Source organism: Dama dama, chromosome 14, assembly GCF_033118175.1.
Source record: "Dama dama isolate Ldn47 chromosome 14, ASM3311817v1, whole genome shotgun sequence".
Classification (NCBI taxonomy): Eukaryota; Metazoa; Chordata; class Mammalia; order Artiodactyla; family Cervidae; genus Dama; species Dama dama.
In genome coordinates, this window is record NC_083694.1 from 47,981,483 (window position 1) to 48,000,492 (window position 19,010).

The following is a 19,010-nucleotide window of genomic DNA, read 5'->3' on the forward strand; positions in this document are numbered from 1 at the left end:
CTTTCTCTAGTTGCAGCAAGCTGTGGCCACTCTACTTTGCTTCTCATTGTGGTAGTTTCTGTTGTTGTGGAGCATGGGCCCTTGGCATGTGAGCTCAGTAGTTGTGGCACATAGGCTTTGTTGCTCTGTGGCATTTGGGATCTTCCCAGTGAGTGTTAGTCACTCAGTCATGTCCAACTCTTTGTGACCCCATGGACCGTAGCCCACAGGCTCCTCTGTCCCTGGAATTCTCCAGGCAAGAATGCTGGAGTGGGTTGCCATTTCCTTCTCCCAGATGGGGATCTTCCCATCCCAGGGATTGAACCAGGTCTCACACTTTGCAGGCAGATTCTTTACCAATGAGCTACCAGGAAAGCCCCAAGTAGCATTTGGGATCTTCCCAGACTAGGGGTCAAACCCATGTCCCCTGTACTGGCAGGTAGATTCTTAACTACTGGGCCACCAAGGAAGGCCTCCAGTAGATATTCTTAAATTTACCTTTCATCCCTTCTTTTTGTTAGTTAAGCTCTTTGATCCCTAGCTTCTGACACAATGTTCCTAAAACCCTTAAAATTTCTAAGTCAGAAGAGTCATAAAGGTGCATTTTGATATTCATAACATGCCTCTTTCAATCCCACCTGAGTTTATTTTAACAACGTGGTCTTTGGAAAGCTCCTAGGGGTGGGGGCTGGTTGCCAGGAGAACCATCCGAGTGATTAGATGGTTGGGACTCTCAGCCTCACCCTCTGACCTCTGGGGAGGGTGGCAGGGGCGCTGAATATTGAACTCAATCACCAATGGCTAATTAACCAGTTATGCCCATAAAAACCCAAAGGATAGGGTTGGGAGTGCTTCTGGATTGGTGAACATGCAGAAATTCAGGGAATGTTGTGCCTAGAGAGAACATGGAAGCTCCATGCCTGTCTCATACACCTGGCCCTACATACCTGTGCCATCTGGCCATTCCTGAGTTACATCTTTTTATTATATAATAAACTGTTGATCTATGAAGTAAACTGCTTTCCTGTGTTCTATAAGCAGCCCTAGCAAATTCATTAAACCTGAGGAGGGCGTTGTAGACAACTGCAGTATATAGTCTGTGGATGGGAAATGCTACCAAAATCTTGGCTGTCTGTGCATGGATGCTGAACAGAAATACATAGTTATGGAGGAGAAGGAAAGAATGGCTTTATTTCTTTGCCAGGCAAAGGGGTAACACAGGAGGCTAGTGCCTCAAGAACTGTGCCCCTTCCCTGGAGAATAGGGAGAGGTCTTATAGACGTGCTCTTGGTCAGGGAATGTTATAAGAATCAAGGCAGTAACAGTCTTGAATTCTTTTTTTCTTCTAACCTGTGTACCCTGCATTGGCAGGAAGATTCTTAGCCAGTGTGCTACCAAGGAAGTCCCACTTTTTTTTTAACTTGAAGTATACTTGATTTACAACGTTGTGTTGATTTTTGCTGTACAGCAAAGTAATTCAGTTATACATATACAAGCATTTTTAAATATTCTTTTTCACTATGGTTTATCATAGGATATTGAATATAGTTCCCTGTGTTATACAGTAGGACCTTATTTTTTATCCATTCTAGTATACTATATATATATATACTAGTTTGCAGCCACTAACCCCAAACTCCCACTTCATCCTTCCTTCAGCCCCTCCCCCTTGGCAACCACAACTCTGTTCTCTATGTCTGTGGGTTTGTTTTTGTTTTGTAGATAAGTTCATTTGTGCCATATTTTAGATTCCACACATGAGTGATATCATGGTATCTGTCTTTCTTTGTCTGACATAATTAACTTAGTACAATAATCTCTAAGAATATTCATGTTGCTGCAAACAACATTATTTCATACTTTTTTATGGCTGAGAAGTATTTCATTGTGTATATATACATCTTCTTTATCCATTTATCGGTTCATGGACATTTGGATTGTGTTCATGTCTTGGCTATTGTGAATAATGCATGTACCTTTTAGGATTAGAGTTTTTCTGGATAGATGTCCAGGAGTGGGATTCCTGGGTCATATGGCAATCTCTTTTTAGTTTCCTGAGGAACCTCCACACTGTTTTTCACAGTGGCTGCAACAACTTATATTTCCAGCAACAGTGTAGAAGGGTTTCCTTTTCCCCACACCCTCTCCAACATTTATTATTTGTAGAGTGAAAGCAAACTGTCTAGTGTAAGGATCAGAAGGAGGAAGAGGGCTAAGGGAAGCAGCCTTGAAAGGAAATCACAGGCCATCCTGTGACACAGGATGTCAGGACAGAGCAGGACAGTTGCTGGAGGGACAGGCAGACCAATGGTCCAGTCCAAAAGGAGTCCAGATGGTAGCAAAACTGATGAGCTGCATGGAAACCTTAGTGGGATCAGTCCTATTCAGTATGATCAACCCTCTAAATGGAAAACACCAAGAAATTATGTGATGACAATGCCATGATGTTAACAAAGTCACATGAGCTTTAAGGGCTTGTCTCATTATAGAGGAACATAGTGACTGTGTAGGTGAAATCATAATTTTTTAAATTTGTAAATAGAAGTACTTTTTCCCCAAATGCTGCTCCAAGTTACTCAATAGGATTTCTTTGTATTACTTTCTTTTCAAAGAAAACAGTGCATGACAAAATCATAAACATGTCATTCTCTTTCAGCTGTAATGTTTTAAAATTATTCCTGAGTATACTGTGATGTTAATAAAGCTCTTAATTCATTTGGTTTTAAAAAATTGAGTTAAACTATAGGATGGGGGTCAGTGTCCTCAGAGAGGTGGAGAATGGCTGGGTTGTTTACCTCTCTGAGTTCATGTTGGTTTTTTCTGACTTTCTCATGGATAATGTTCCTTCACAAGTACAGCTCCCCCTCCCCCCATTTTAGTGCAATTACAGATTTCTAAAGGCCTTTCTTTTGCATTCTGCACTGACACTTCCACCCAGGCTCCTGTCCTGTGTCTTCTCTAGTCTCCTCTCACCCTGCTGTCTTAGGAATTTTCCTTGGGGGATGCAGCTCGACTGACAGTTTCGGGAACCTACCTAATTGAAGTGGCTTTAAAAGGCTGCAGACGTTTCCCCTCTTCAGTAGTGGTGGTCTAGGGCTGGGTGAGGGGTCCCCAAGACTTGGGACCCCATCTGACTCTCTTTCTTGGATCCTTGTCAGGGGATCCTGTCCAGCTTCATGTCCCACCTGTGAGCTGAGGATGGAGAAGGAGGAGGGAGGTCTCTATGGCCAACATCCCCCGGCCAGAACTTCTTGGCCCACCTGCTGGGAAAGTAAGGACATGGATCAGCTCCAGGTGGAGTTACTCAAAGGCAAAGGAGGCTGGGGACTCTGTTCTCAGATACTGGTGGGCTGGGCTCACCACCTGGGACACCTCCAGAAGCCCAGGGGTGTGAAGAATTCTCCACCCCCTGGAGCTGACCGTCTTTTCTGTTTCTTCTGAGACAGTTCCCTTTCTCCCCCATGTGAAGCCTGGGAGGTTTCCTTCTAGAAGCAGAAGAGGGGTAGAAGTGGGAAGTGAACCCTGCCTGCCCAGGAGGGGCAGGCACCCTGGGGCAGGAGGGACACAGTCCCTGCATGCGGGCACTGCTGTCTGTCCCAAGCTTTGTGGGGTTCCCTGGTGACCCCTCCCATCCTCTCTCCTGGATCCTCTCTCAGGGCTCCTGCATGGCCACACTTGGGCCAGAGAGAAGCACACCTCCCGAGACGTCTGCTCCGGGTGGTGCCTGAGGCTCGCTCCCACCTTCAGGACCAGCCTCTTGATGTCCAACCAGGGACCCAGCCCTGTGACGTCTCCTACCATGCTCAATACCTAAAACAGCACATAGGGAATTCCCTGGTGGTCCAGTGGTTAAGACTACTTACATTCACTACCAAGTGTGTAGGTTCAAACCCTGGTCAGGGAACTAAAATCCAAAAGAGAAAACAAAACAAACAAACAAACAAAACAAAACAACATATGTACCAAATACATAATAAACAATTACATAATACAGTATAATACCTGTTGTTATCTTAACATAAAAATGTGAGAAACAGAGTTTTTTAAACTATATATTTGTCCATATTATTCACTTCTCAGTTACATGAATGCACTTTTATTTATTTAGGCCACAGTGTAAGACTTGTGGGATCTTGGTGGGGCGTCCTAAACACTAGACCACCAGGCAATTCCCATAAATGCTATTTTTAAACAATAACAATGACTAACTAACATGGCATTAGTAGTAATCAATAGTAGGACTAATTAAACAAAAATATTTGTTAAACACAACAATATTTTATGATGTTTTTTATTCTTGATATATTAATTTATCTTGTCTATTATTTTAACTTTTTATATAAAAAATCTGTTGGCCATAATAATAATATTTTGTATTCTTAATATATATAAATGTAAGACATATATAAAAGAGAACATAAATAAATAGGATTAATTAAACAGATATTCATATTTAATAAAAGTCACAATGACACATTTTTCTCTGTCCCATGATAAAACAGAGAATTTTTGCTTTCTCTGTCTCTTTTCCAATAACTTTCCAACTTTTCGGAATGGCTTGTGGCCTTTTGGATGTCCTTTCCTTGTTCTCTGTAGCAAAACTTAAAACATGAATACAAACAGATAAACTGCCCTCTCACCACTTCTGTTCAATATTGTATTGGAAATTCTCACCAGAGCAATTAAAAGCAAAAAGAAAAGAAAGAAAGGAAAAAAGGCAACCAAATTGGAAAGGCAGAAGTAAAACTATCAGTGTTCACAGGTGACTTGATCTCATACATAGAAAAGTCATAAACAATTCTCCCGTAACTACTACAGCTAATAAGCATATTTAACAAAATTTCAGAACACAAAATCAACACACAAAATGGGTTATATTTCTATACAATCATGATGAGCAACCTGAAAAGGTCCATTTATAATAGCATTCAAAAGAATAAAATACCTATGAACAAATTTAACCAAGGAAGTAAATGACATCAGAAACTACACATGATTGCTGAAAGAAATTAAAGAAGATAAAAATAAATGCAAAGACATCCATCCTACATTCGTGGGTTGAAGGACTTAATATTGGTAAAGGGGTGTTCATGCTTAGTCGCTCAGTCATGTCTGACTCTGTGCTACCCCACGGACTGTAGCCCACCAGGCTCCTCTGTCCATGGGACTCTTCAGGCAAGAATACTGGAGTGGGTTGCCATGCCCTCCTCCAGGGGATCTTCCCAACCCAAGGGGGTTGCCATATCCTCCTCAAGGGGATCTTCCAAACCCAGAATTTGAACCTGAGTCTCTTATGTCTTCTGCATTGGCAGGTAGGTTCTTTACCACTAGCACCACCTGGGAAGCTTTGGTAAGGGAGCAGTACCTCCCCAAAACTGTCTATAGATTCACTGGAATCCCTATTAAGATTCCTACATCTTTTTTTTTTTTTCTTTTTTTTTTTGCAGAAATGGAAAAATTGATCCTAAAATTCACATGTAACTGCAAGGGCCTCTGAATATCCAAAACAATATGTCTTTTTCAATTGGAAGACATACTTATCTCAAAACTTACAAAGTTACTATGATCAAAACAGCATAGGACAGATAACAGAGATCAATGGGCTAGGACCAAGTGTCTGGAAATAACATATAACTATGGCAAATTGGTTTTCACCAAGGGTTCCAGGACCATTTAATGCAGAAAAAACTTCCTCTTCTACAAATGGTGCTGGGCAACTGGCTGTTGTTGTTTAGTCACTAAGTTGTGTCCAACTCTTTGTCACCCCATGGACTGTAGCTCACTAGGTTCCTTTATCCATGGGATTTCCCAGGCAAGAATACTGGAATGGATTTCTGTCGGGAGCCGGCAGAGAGAAACCCCGCCTGTGACAAGGTCTGGGTTCAAGGAGCTGGCACGCAAAGGCGTCTGGACCTCTGGGGGTTTCTCGGGACGGCCCCACCATCGACTCCCAGGCCTTCGTCCTTTCATCTTCTGATGCTTGGCGTTCTTCTATGTTCCCTAAAAACTAATCTGACTCTTACCTAAAATCCCTCCTTGAAACCTTGGCATGGCAGCAACACAGTCCCTGGGGACACATGGGTCCCAATAAACAGGCCAGAGGTAAGGAAAATATTACACAGGATATCCTGCCTCTTCTGGCTCTGTTGGAATTATGATTGCCAATTTAGAATCTAAAATGCTCATGACTGCACAAAAACCCTTCCAGCACAAAACCAAGTCTGCTAGCAACAGGCCTATCTATCCCATAAACAAAAGTAGATAAAGAGTCCATTACGAGATTGAAAAAATTCCTTAGGGTGTGATCAGGAGGGAATTCATGAGACCTCTGACCTGTAGGATTACATACCAGAGCTAAGTCCTCCTGGGGCTGAGCTTCCCAAGATAAGGTTTGTAGATGGCTTTTCACAGTTGACTAGCTGCTGCCATTGAATTGTTTAAAAGTTATGTGTAGGTATTGACTGTTCTGGAAAGTTCTTTATGATGTAACCCGTGATTATGCACCTGGTACAATCTTATCATTCCCCCCTCCTTAAACCTCTTTAAACAATTATTGGTTTTAGGGTGTATAAGCACTGATGAATAAAGTTGTCTTGATTCTGCACTCAACCAAGACTCGACTCCTTTCTTTTCTTTGCTGACGCCGCTCATCCGAAGGGAACCCCTGGACTCCAACGGGGCTGGACCCCAGCAGATTTCCATTTCCTTCTCCTGAGTATCTTCCCTACTCAGGGATTGAATGCACATCTCCTGCTCGGCAAGCAGATTCTTTATGAGCTACCTGAGAAGCCAGACAACTGGCTAGCCACATGCAAAAGAATGAAGTTGGACCTTAACTTCCCACCACCCACAAAAATTAGAATAGACTAACGGCCTAAATGTAAGACCTAACACTATAAAACTCTAAGAAGAAAATATAGGATAAGTTTTCATGATCTTGAATTTTTTTATCATTTTCTTAACTTTTTATTTTATACTGGAGTATAGTTGATTAACAATGTTGTTAGTTTCATATGTACAGCAAAGTGATTTAGTTATACCTAAATATGTATCTTATTCTTTTTCAAGTTCTTTTCCCATTTAGGTTGTTACATAATACTGAGGAGAGTTCCCTGTGCTATGCAGATGGTCTTTTTGGTTAACTATAAAATACAGCAGTGTGTGCATATGACCTTGCAATTTTTTAGAGGATTTATTTATTTTATTTTTGGCTGTGCTGGGTCTTTGTTGCTGCAGGCAGGCTTTCTCTAGTTTTGAGCAGGAGCTACTCTTCATTGCAGTCCACAGGCTTTTCATTGCAGTGTTTACTCTTGTTGCAGAGCATGGGCTCTAGGCACATGGGCTTCAGTAGTTGCAGCAGGCAGATTCAGTAGTTGTGGCTCATGGTTTCAGGTGCTCTGTGGCATGCAGTATCTTCCCTGACCAGGGACTAAACCTGTGTCCCCTGCATTGGCAGATGGAGTCTTAACCACTGGACTATCAGGGAAGTCCCTATGACTTGAATTTGACAGTGCATTCTTAAATATGATACCAAAAGAATGGTCAATAAAATTAAAAAAAGGTAAATTGGATTTCATCAAAATTAAATGCTTTTGTGCATTAAAGGATGTTATCCAAAAAGTGAAGAGATGACCCACAGAATGGGAGGAAATATTTACAAATCACATTTCTAAGGGTCTAATATTCAGAATACATACAGAACTCTTACCTAACAGAAAGACAAACAACCCAACTAAAAAATGGATAGAGGACTAGACTACAAAGACAATTTCCCAAAGAAGTCATACAGGTGGGCAGAAGCATGTGGAAAGATTTTCAACATCATTAGTAATTACAGAAATGCAAAGACTTCCCTGGTGGTCCAGTAGTTAAGAATCTGCCTGCAAATGCAGGGGACGTGGGTTCAATCCATGGACACAGAAATGGGATCCCACATGCCAAGGGGCAACTAAGCCCCTGTGCCATAACTGCTGAGCCCCTGCTCCACACCAGGAGACGCCACCTCAAGGAGAAGCCACCTCAAGGAGAAGCCTGCACTCCGCAGCTAGAGAGTATTTGTCATTCGCTGCTACCAGAGAAAGCCCATATGCAACAACAAAGACCCAAGGCAGACAAACATAATAAATTAATAAATATAAATAAAATTATTTAGGCAACACTTCATACCTACTAGGATAAGTATACTTTTTAAAAAGAAATAATAACAAGCGTTGGTGAGGAGTCAACAAAATTGGCACCCTTGTACATTGCTGGTGGGAACGCAATATGGCGCAGTTGATGTGGTAAACACTTAAACATAGAATGACCAGCAGTTCCACTCCTAGGTAAATACTCAGTTGAAAATGGGTACCCAAACACACACCTGTGCACATGTTCACAGCTACACTACTCACAAGAACCAAAAGGTGGCAGCAACCAAAGCACCTATCAGAGGATGAAGGATAAACAGAGCATGATCCCTCCATCCAAGGAGTGTTACTCAGCCACAGAGGGATGCAGCCTGACACAGGTTACAGGAAGAACCTCTAACAGCAGTTTCAGTGAAATAACCAGACATGAAATATCACACACTGATGATCCTGTTTACACGAAATGAAATATCTAGAACAGATAAATCCAGGGACCAAGAGGGAGAGTGATTGGAAAATGCTAACAGCTGTGGGGTCTCCTTTTGGCGTGATGACATTTGGGAACTAGTTACTGGTGGTAACCAGTAGCAAATTATTGTGAATGAGAGAAATGCCACTGAATGATACACATGAAAACAGTTAATTTTATGTTGTGTGAATTTCACCTACATTAAAAACAAATAATGGAGGTCTGTCGAAAGGACATAGGAGCCAATTGAAATAGCTCCCAAAGGGCAAAGGTCAATCTGAGCAATACAATAAATAATGATAAAATAAGTACTATAACTCATAGAACAAGTTAAATGTGTAAGATTCCATATTGCTATAAGGAATAAATAAGTTAGTGGGGGAGAAGACACAGCTCTTCCTTACCTGGAAGTGAAGTGAAGTGAAAGTTTCTCAGTCAGGTCCGACTCTTTGGCCACCCCATGGACTGTAGACTGCCAGGCTCCTCTGTCTGCGGAATTCTCCAGGCAAGAATACTGGAGAGGGTAGCCGTTTCCTTCTCCAGGGGATCTTCCCAACCCAGGGATTGAACCCAGGTCTCCCACATTGCAGGCAGATTCTTTACCATATGAGCCACCAGGGAAGCCCCTACCTGGAAAACTCTAATAAATATAGAAGGAATGAAAGAAAAAGAAAACACCAGTAGACAAACAGCACAGTTGTCCTGGTCTGAGCTCAAGGTGGAAAAGAATTTCCAGACATAGAGTATTTCAGAAAGGAGTGAGTTTATTCAGAACAAAGAGTGGAGATGATGAGGGCACTTCAAGCACAGCAGGCCAACCCCCTGACAGGCCAGGGAGAGCCCACTGTTAAAACTGCAGGCAGGCTTAAGGGAGAGCCAACCCCTTCCCTGGGCTAGTAGCCAATGTTTATAGTCTCAAGACAGAGAACATTCCTGCTGGAAGGCTGGCATTAGGTGACTGGTTAGCTTTGGGGGAATGTGTAATTGCCTCGGTTCTGTCTCACCACAGCAAAAATTTGAAGTGACGGATGGACCTGTGTTACAGCCCCATGTAATTTCCTTAGACAGACCAGTGTTATAGCTCCATGTTACAGCTCAGTTTTATTTAGAAAGCAAAGGAAAATATATCCTTGAGGCGTGAGGGCGGGCTGACTCGAAAGATGTGAAGAGAAGAGAAGCCCCCAATCCTTCTAGGCTTCTTCCTTTTATATATTTGTCTCCTACCCCCTGAGTCTGCCCCATGTAAATTGGGCTAGCCAGGAGTGAGGTTTGTTTTACCTGAGGTCCTCACTCTGGTCCTGGGACATTCCTTTGTTCTATTTTCATGGGCTTTTCCCTTCTTTGTCTTTTTGCCACCGCCATTTTGGATTCCTTTTTCCTACTCTAACTACGTAACAGTTAGGGCAGGTATTTTTTACCTAATATGGGGCTTGAGAACTGGCTGGTTTAGATCCAAGGGGCTCATGGCAATGGTTGCTCTGGGGTTCAGTCAGTTCTGGAGATGACCTTGGTGCAGGGCTCCACACTTGTGACCTTGGTACAAGGCTTCACACCTGTGATCTTGGTAGGGCGCTCCACAACAGTGAGAACTGTAGACAAGGCCCATGGGTAGATGCTGAAATTAGTGATGAGGATGTGTGATGAGAAAGAGGATGTTGTCAGAGTCTCTAAGTAGCTTCCTACTGGATATTTATTGATTATAGTGACTTTACCGCAGAGAAATCCACCTTACCATGATATCAAGGTGAACGTTGCTGGCCAAGAGACAGATGGATGCTGTGTTATCCCCATTATGATGCCCAAGGACACAGCACTTCTTGCCAAAATGTATGAGCTCATTGTAATCTGGAGAAAACATTAGACATGTCCAAGTTAAGGGGGAATCAACAAAATAACTTCAGAAGTGTCAAGGTCATGGGCAACAGGCAAACCCTGAATATCCAGGACTGACTGGAATGGACAAAGGGCCATGATGACCAAAGGCCATGTGGGTCCGGGGCAAAGGGCATTATGGGAAAGCTATCCACACCTGAGTAAGTCTTGTAGTGACCAGTGCTGTGTTCGTCAGCTGCCCGCTTTTCAGAATCTCGTAAGGCTGTGTTAGTTGCGAGCATTAGGAGAACCTGGTGGTGGTGTTTGGTTGCTCAGTCGTGTCCAACTCTTCGCGACCCTGTGGACTGTAGCCTGCCAGGCTCCTCTGTCCATGGAGTTTTCCAGAAAAGAATACTGGAGTGGGTTGCCATTTCCTTCTCTGGGGAATCTTCCTGACCCAGGGATTGAACCTATGTCTCTTGCATTGCAGGTGAATTCTTTACCATCTGAGCCACCAGGGAAGCCCAGGAGAACCTAGGCGGAGGGTATACGGGAACTCTCTCTACTAATTTCTCAACTTTTCTGAGATCTTAAATTATTTTCCAAATAAAAACCAGGACACACACAATGGGGCATCACTACCCACTCACTATCTTTATTTTTTTTCTTTTATTCTTTTTATTGGAGAATACTTGCTAGCTTTATAAAGACCAAAATAGGGACTTTTCCTGATGCGAAGAGTTGACTCATTTGAAAAGACCCTGATGCTGGGAAAGACTGAGGGCAGGAGGAGAAGGGGACGACAGGGGATGAGATGGTTGGATGGCATCACCAACTCAATGGACATGGGTTTGGGTGGACTCCAGGAGTTGGTGATGGACAGGGAGGCCTGGTGTGCTGCGGTTCATGGGGTCACAAAGAGTTGGACAGGATTGAGCAACTGAACTGAACTGAACTGAACTGGTGGTCCAGTGCTCCCAGGGCATGGGCCCCTAGTTCAATCCATGGGCAGGGAACTAGATCCCACATGCTGTAGCAACTAAGAGTTTGTGTGCCCCAGCTAAGAGTTAGAATGCCGCAACTAAGGATCCCACACTATGCAACAAAGATCCTGTGCGCCACAACTAAGACCCAGCACAGCCAAAGAAATAAATACACATTAAAAAGACCGGAAATCCCTAGTGTTAACCAGGAGGTAGAGCAACTGGAGGTTTCACACCTTGCTGGTGAAATATAAAATATGTAAACTATACAAGAGCCACTTAGGAAAACGATCTGGCAGATATGACAGTGTCAGTCATATTCCATACCCCACATCCCCTAAACTCCACTGCACCCAGGTCTTCAGTTAAGATAACTGGAAGCACAGAAACACACAGCCCTGAACATGCTTGCTGGTAGCAGCTCATCCACCAGGCAAACCCCGCCCAGCGTCCACCAGCAGGGAAGGAAGCACAAGCTGAGTGGTGGGTTAGGTGCTGCTTGGGGTACAAGGCAGTGAACTGCTGAAAGGAGCAGCACCCTGGAAGGATCTGGACCCCCTTATGCTGAGAGAACAAGCCTGACATGCAAGGGGATGGACAGCAGGATTCCATTTACATGAAATCCAGAAACAGGTGAGACTCCAGTGAGTCGATGGGGCAGAGAGGAGCGGCTGGGGACGTTTCAGCTATACATTTGTTGACTCATCTGACTGTACTCTAGAAATGGAAGCATTTCACTTTAAAAATCATACTTCAATAACCTTTTCAAAAGGTAGATAAAATTAATACATTAAAAAGCAAGAACAGGGACTTCCCTGATGGTCTAGTGGTTAAGACTCCATGTTTCCAATGCAGAGGGCATAGGATCAATCCCTGGCTGCGGAACTAAGATCCCACATGCTGCATTGAGAGGCCTCCCCCCACCAAAAAAAAGGAAGAAAGAAATTAACACAACACTATAAATCAACTACAACATTGTAAAATCAACTACAACATTGTGAATCAACTATACTTGAATAAAATAAATTTTAAAAAGCAAGAACACCCAGAATGCTTCTGGAAAAATGCAAGTCCTGAAGGGGCCCTCGCCTTACAGAGAGTAGAGCGTCTTCACACCCGGAGCTAAAGCAGGGTGGAGCAGCCGAGGGCGGAACAGAGGAGGACCCCCTGTGAACTCCTGGCACAGGGCGGCTCAGACTTCCCAGGGAAAGTCCAGGTACTTTCTGAAGGAAGAACCCTGCAGTCCCCCGGGACGCTGGGAGCGCAGGGCCCGCGCAGCCTCAATTCACCGCGCGGCCAGCAGGTGGCGGTGCTGCCAACCCCGACGGGCAGCAGCCGCCCGCCTCCTGCTGGCGACTCCCGGAGGCGCGGCTTCCTGCAGGTGCACGTGGAGGCAACTCTCCCCGCGATGCCCCGAGTTGCTCGGGACCCAGAAACTGAACGCAAAGGGCTGGTCCTTCATCCATGGGCGCTACCTCACAGCCTCCACGTGTACCCTCAGGCCAGAGTGGGAAGCAGTTACTAGGCTGCCTCTCTGAGCACGGGGTGGGGGGAACACCCCCTCTCCAGCCCCTGAAGCTGCCTGTGCGGGAAACCGGAGCCTTGGACCACGGCGGGGCCTAGGGCTGAGGAGTAGGGAGCCGGTTCATCCAATACACTTTTTTTTTTTTTTTTTTTTAGCGCGTTTATAGCCAAAGATAAATCAACGATTAGGAACGAGGAGCCCCATTTTCAGCAACGAGGTGTTTTCAGTCACTGGCAAGGCCTTCTCATTGAAAGGATGGAAAATCTGTATGAAATACAGAAAGCGTCCTTTTAAATGCATGGCCAAATTGAGAGAAAGAACAGGAGGGAAATAGCAAGCCCAAACATAATGAAATCGGAATCATAGGGCTTCCCTGGTGGTCCAGTGGTTAAGAATCCACCTGCCAATGCAGGGGACACGGGTTCAACCCCTGGTCCTGGAAGATCCCACATGCAGTGGAGTAACAAATCCTGCCAGACACAACTACTGAAGCCAGCGCCCCCAAGGAAGAGTAACCCCTGCTCTCTGCAACTACAGAAAGCCCTCAGGCAGGAACAAAAACCCAGGGCAGCCAAAAATAATAAGCAAATAATTTTTTAAAAGGGGGACCATAAGAGGGGGCTGAGCCCCAGGATGTGCCTGTGTGTTGGAGGAGCAGCAGGAGGAGGGGACAGGCAGGGAGGAGTGGACCCAAGCAGAATGTGAGGTTAACTGCAGGTCAGGGTAGGGGGTGAGGCTGAGGACACCACTGGGCTTATCAACAGGGCGGGATTCTGTATTCATTCCCATTTCTCCCAGCCCAGTGGGGGCCTAGCACTTTAAAATAACTACATGTCAAGTGAGTAGATTCTGCCTGTGAAGACTTCTGGCTACTCAGGCTGAAGGTTTACAGAGGAAGGAGCTGGGGACACAGAATGAACAGGACAGCCCAGCTAGCTGACCCAGAAATGTGTCCTGGAGGAGTATTCCTAATCATGACACATCCAAGAAAACATCTGAGTCTGAAAGGAAACAGACTCTTGACTCTAAGGAAACCAACAGAACTGTGAGATTTGGCATAACTTTTTGCACAAAGAGAAAAGAAGGAATTCCAGAGCTTTCTTCTGGTTTCACTAAGAAATTGCACAGGTGCCCATAAGAAATAATAGATAACTTACTCTTTTTCTTTTTTAAAAAATAAAAACAATTCCACAGCATTTGTTGTCATTTGACATAAGTGTGATCAAAATCATATGAACAAATGTTTTGAACCTGTGTCCATCAACAGATGAATGGATCTCGTCTCTTCTCTGCCATATCCTATCAGAGTTGAATTTACTCCTTGCCAGGTCTTCTCACAAGACTTTCAGGATCGAGTAATTCCTAGACAAGAAGCAAAAGCAGGATTGTCCCATTCCTCAAAGGATTTAAATGAAAACTGGTAATAAAATCAGGTACAACTACAAGAGAAGACATTGGAGAAGAACCAGGCTGGGTCTATAAGGAGCCCCCTTGGGAGGTGGCACAGATTTATGCTGTGTCAAGGTCACTTGCATCTTACTGTATCACTCTGAGAACATCACTACTGTCTGAAAAGCTGGATGAGTTTTAGTGGGAAATGATTCTTCTCTTTGTATCAGTGTTTCTGCGCTAGAGCTTTGGCTTAGTGATAAATATGTGAGACCTTTTGTTGGGAAAAAAACAACAGGTGAAAGGATAAAGAAGATGTGGTATACTGAAGACTTTCCTGGTGGTCCAGTGATTAAGACTCTGAGTTCCCAGTGCAGGGGGCCTGGGTTTGATCCCTGTTCAGGGAACTAGATACCACATGCTACAGCTAAGAGATTGCATGCCGCAACCAAGATCTGGCACAGTCAAGTAAATAAATAAATATTTTAAAAAGAAAATGTGTTAACTCAATGGAATATTACTCAGCCATAAAAAGACTGAAATTCTGCAATTTACAATAATGTGGATAGACATAGAGATTACTATGCTTAGTGAAATCAGTCAGATAGGAAAAGACAAATACTACATGTTATTACTTATATGTGATGCCTTTTTTTGGCCGTGAAGTTTGCAGGATCTTAGTTCTCCAACCAGGAATTGAACCTGGGTCCCCACAGTGAAAGCACTGAGTCTTAACCACTGGACCACCAGGGAATTCCCTGTATATGGAAACTTCAAAATAAAACAAACTAGTGAATACATTTAAACAGAATCAGACTCACATATATGAGAACAAACTAATGGCTACCAGTGGGGAGAAGGGAGGGAGAGGGGCAAGACAGGAGTATAGGATTAATAGATACAAACTACTTTGTATAAAATAGATAAGCAACAGGGATTTACTGTACAGCACAGGAAAATATAGCCATTATTTGGTAATCACTTTAAATGGAGTATAATCCATTAAAATGTTGAATCACTATGTTATCCACCTGAAACTAATACCATAAATCAACCATGCAGCAGTAAAATAAACAATATGAGTAAATGTTTCAGATGCCTAAAAAAACTGTTTCACATTCCCAAAAATTTCTCACTTCACTGATAATTTCTGGCTGGAGACACTTTGGAGCAGAGTAATGTTATACTCTTCTAGCATGATTCACCTTGTTGTTTCCTTGACCTTATTTTTGAATGAATCTCTTCTGCATCTCCTAATATGAGATTTATAAACTCATCAAAAGTGCTTTGCTGGTGGCAGACATAAAGAATCCACCTGCAATGCAGGAGACCTGAGTTTGATCCCTGGGTCAGGAAGATCCCATGGAGAAGGGAATGGCTACCCATTCCAGTATTCTTGCCTGGAGAATTTCATGGACAGAGGAGCCTGGTGGGCTACAGTCCATGGGGTTGCAAAGAGTCGGACACAACTGAGCGACTAACACACACACATACTCATCAAAAGCAAGGAGATCGCCCTCTATTCACATACTCACCTGTGGCTAAAGCCACACTTGAAGCCAAGATCTAGTTTGCAAGACTCTAAAGATGAGGTTGAGGAGTGCACTGTCACCTTTTTGTTCCTGGCCATGGAGTAGTGAGGTGGATGCCCACAGAGACCAGGCCGACTCATCACACTGACAGATGTCAGCTCAGTGTTATCCAGGCAAAGCCCCGATCAGGAGGCTGAATCTGGGGGGACATGGGTCCACTCTTGAAAGTCCGGGTGTCGAGGAGGTGCCTTTGTGCCACCTGCAGGCAGCTGGGGAGTGGGGGCAGCTTTATAGCATCAGAAGAACAAAAGTTCTTCTCCCCATTCACCACACTGACTAGAGAGGAGGGACATGAATGTCCTCAGAATCAGAAATTCTGAGGATGCAGCAGGTCAGGGGTGGCTGAGCCTCTCCCTCCCACTGCCCTTCTAAACTCCTCTCCCTCCACCCCTGCCCCAGCAGCTGGGAACTAAGCTGGTCAGAGGCTGGATAGCCCCAGTTATCATTCCAGAAATAGGGGCCTACAGAGCTCACACTTGCTGAGATTAGCAAAGGGCAGAGCAGACCCTTTCTAAACACATGCTGTAAGTGGTGAGCGGTACCTTTCTCTTTCGTGTTAGGAATGGAAAGAACATAGTTGCATGTCTTGCAGGAGCGAGAGCACTGTGGGAGTTTTCATGCCAATAAGTCTGGAAACATAAACAAGATATACAACTTCCTAGGACGTCTGAATAGTTTCAAGCCAGTAAAGTGTCCAGGCTGATCAGGGCCAGCAGATCTGCTGATGCCCTAAGCCCAGGCTGACCAGTGAGGCTTAGCCCTCGTCAGCCTCCCTGGGGCCCTCGGCCACAATGGGCTCCAAGAGGGTCTCTGTACAAAAGCAGAAACAAGCCAAAGGGAACCCAAATGACTTCACACAGGGGCCTCCGCACTGGAGGCCCTCTCCACTCTGTTCAACACCTCTTTGCTCAATTCAGTGTGCTTCCAGCAAAAACTGCCATATTGCTGATGCCTGTACTGATCTGTTCTGGGAGGAGGGACCCACTGGGAGCCCTCCACAGGGAAGACCCCCGGGTGGGAACTGCCCCACATCCCAGGCTCATGGAACCCCAAGCCTCAGTTCTGCCTCTGCCAGTTGCCAAGCTCGTGATCAGGCAAGCTTGGGCCCAACTGCTGCCCTGCATACTGCCAACTCTCTGTTCGTCCACTCTAGGGAGGGAAAGGAGCCAGGTCCCAGGCCAGGTCCCGTCCTGCATGTCCTGGGAGCCCGGGAACCGGGTCTGCCCCAATAGTCCACAACATGCTGTCCTGATAGAATCACTGGAGGCCCGGAGAAGCCGGCCATTCCAAGCTCCAAACCTTGTGGGCCAGCTCCCTGGTAGGGGCTCCTGGAGGCCCAAACTTACCTCCCGCCTCTGCAGGTGAGAAAACAGACACCAGTCCACTGCCACGCAGCCCTGGGGATATGCTTGCAGCCTCCCAGCTCATCTCTGTTCTCAGGGAGCAAAGAAGCAGGGGCTCTGGGTAGGGAGACAGCTGGGGCTGGGTGCAGAGGCTAGGTGGGTGCCGGGGCTGGGTGCTGGATGGGTGGGTGGGTGCTGGATGGGTGGGTGGGTGCCAGAGCCGCCCCAGCCACCTTACTGCAAAGGCAAAGGGGGTGGTGAGTTGTGCAGAGGCTCTCGACACACCCCAGTGGTGGTGTGTGGGGGTCCTCTCTCTAGCATCCCCTCCGCTCTCCCTCCCCACAAGGTGCGGATTATCCCCCTCAGGTCACTGGTTAAGGATGGGCCACTGCGGGGCGGGAGGCCCCAAAGGCTGCAGAGAGGCCCAGGCTGTCCAGCCAGTGACGGAGGCACCTTTGGGTCCTGCAGGGGAGGAGGGCGGCCGGCCGCATCGTGAGAAACATGGCCCCACAGAGGCCAACCTGGGCTTGACAACTTGTTTCTCAGAGCCCAGATCTGTCGAGAGGAGAACACTGCACCCCCAAAAAAGGTCCCCTTCCTCGGATGTCAGGCCCCCACCCCACCCCGCAGGAGCAGTCCTTCTGTGGTCCTCCGGGGCATGAACAGAGGCTGGCCCCATGAAGACAGGACCCAGCCCGGGATGCCAAGGCAGTGGAGAGGGAGGTTCCCATGAACACAGAGGCCGAGGAGGGCAGCTGCCGCCCCGACCCTCTCTTGCTCGGACAACCCAAACAACACGGTCACCTGCTCATCCCATGACCCTCCGTGTTCGGAGTCTGAGGGGCCCCATGCCAGCTGCTCTCTCAGGACCCTGATGGGGTGCAGGGGGCCACCCTGTCTAGAAGCGCTCCCCCAAGAGGTTTCCTGGAAGACCCTGTGGTTGCTCCAGCCTGGTCAACCACCCCCTGCCCCACCACTGCTTGGCGGAAGCATTTCCCACAGGTCCTGGAGATCGGCCCCGATATGAGGTGTGAGCTGGGTGGGCTCCCCTGGATGCCCCTCCCCTAGTAGGGGCAGGGACCACAGGGACACCATGGGTGACCAGCAGCCTCCAGGGATCTGAGGGGGCAGGTGGCACGTGGAGAGAATGAAGGCCACGGAGGCTTCTGGGGTCACCCTTAGACGGTAGCCTGAGTCTCCAAGGAGGAAGCCAAGACCATCCTACACTGAGTTTTCTTCTATTTGTGGTCGTGATATGAAGTCTCCTCTGACTGGATTTAAAAAGAACATCCAGCAAATAACCACACGGCTGGTAAAAGTCAAAGTGTTAGTTGCTTAGTCGTGTCTGACTGTTTATGACCCCATGGACCTTAGCCCGCCAGGCTCCTCTGTCCACGGGATCCCCAGACAAGAACATTGGAGTGGGCTGACAGTCCCTTCTCCAAGGGATCTTCCCGACCCAGGGATTGAACCTGGGTCTCCTGTATTGCAGGTAGATTCTTTACTATCTGAGCCACCAAATATATTGACAACCAGAAAGTGGAGCTTCAGGCAGGGAAGTGTGCCTGAGCTGGACCTGTGGGGGCTGGATGAAGGCCTGTCCCCTCCCTGCCTGCCACGTCCTCAGGGCCAGCCCCAGCTGGATCTCCCAACAGGGGATCCGAGAAACCACGTTTTCCTTGCCCAGAAATGGCTTCCTGTTTCCTGCGCTCTTGCTCACAATCACTGGCCATGGCCTCCCCCTTGCCTCGCTGGCCCCTCGCAGGCAGCTCAGCCCCCTGATCAGTCT

The 19,010-nt window shown here is 46.1% G+C and overlaps 1 pseudogene; it reads left to right on the top strand.

Moving 5' to 3' along the window:
- Window positions 1-8,244: 8,244 nt before the first annotated feature.
- On the top strand, window positions 8,245-14,379 carry LOC133068850 (large ribosomal subunit protein eL39-like; annotated as a pseudogene).
- Window positions 14,380-19,010: the final 4,631 nt, after the last annotated feature.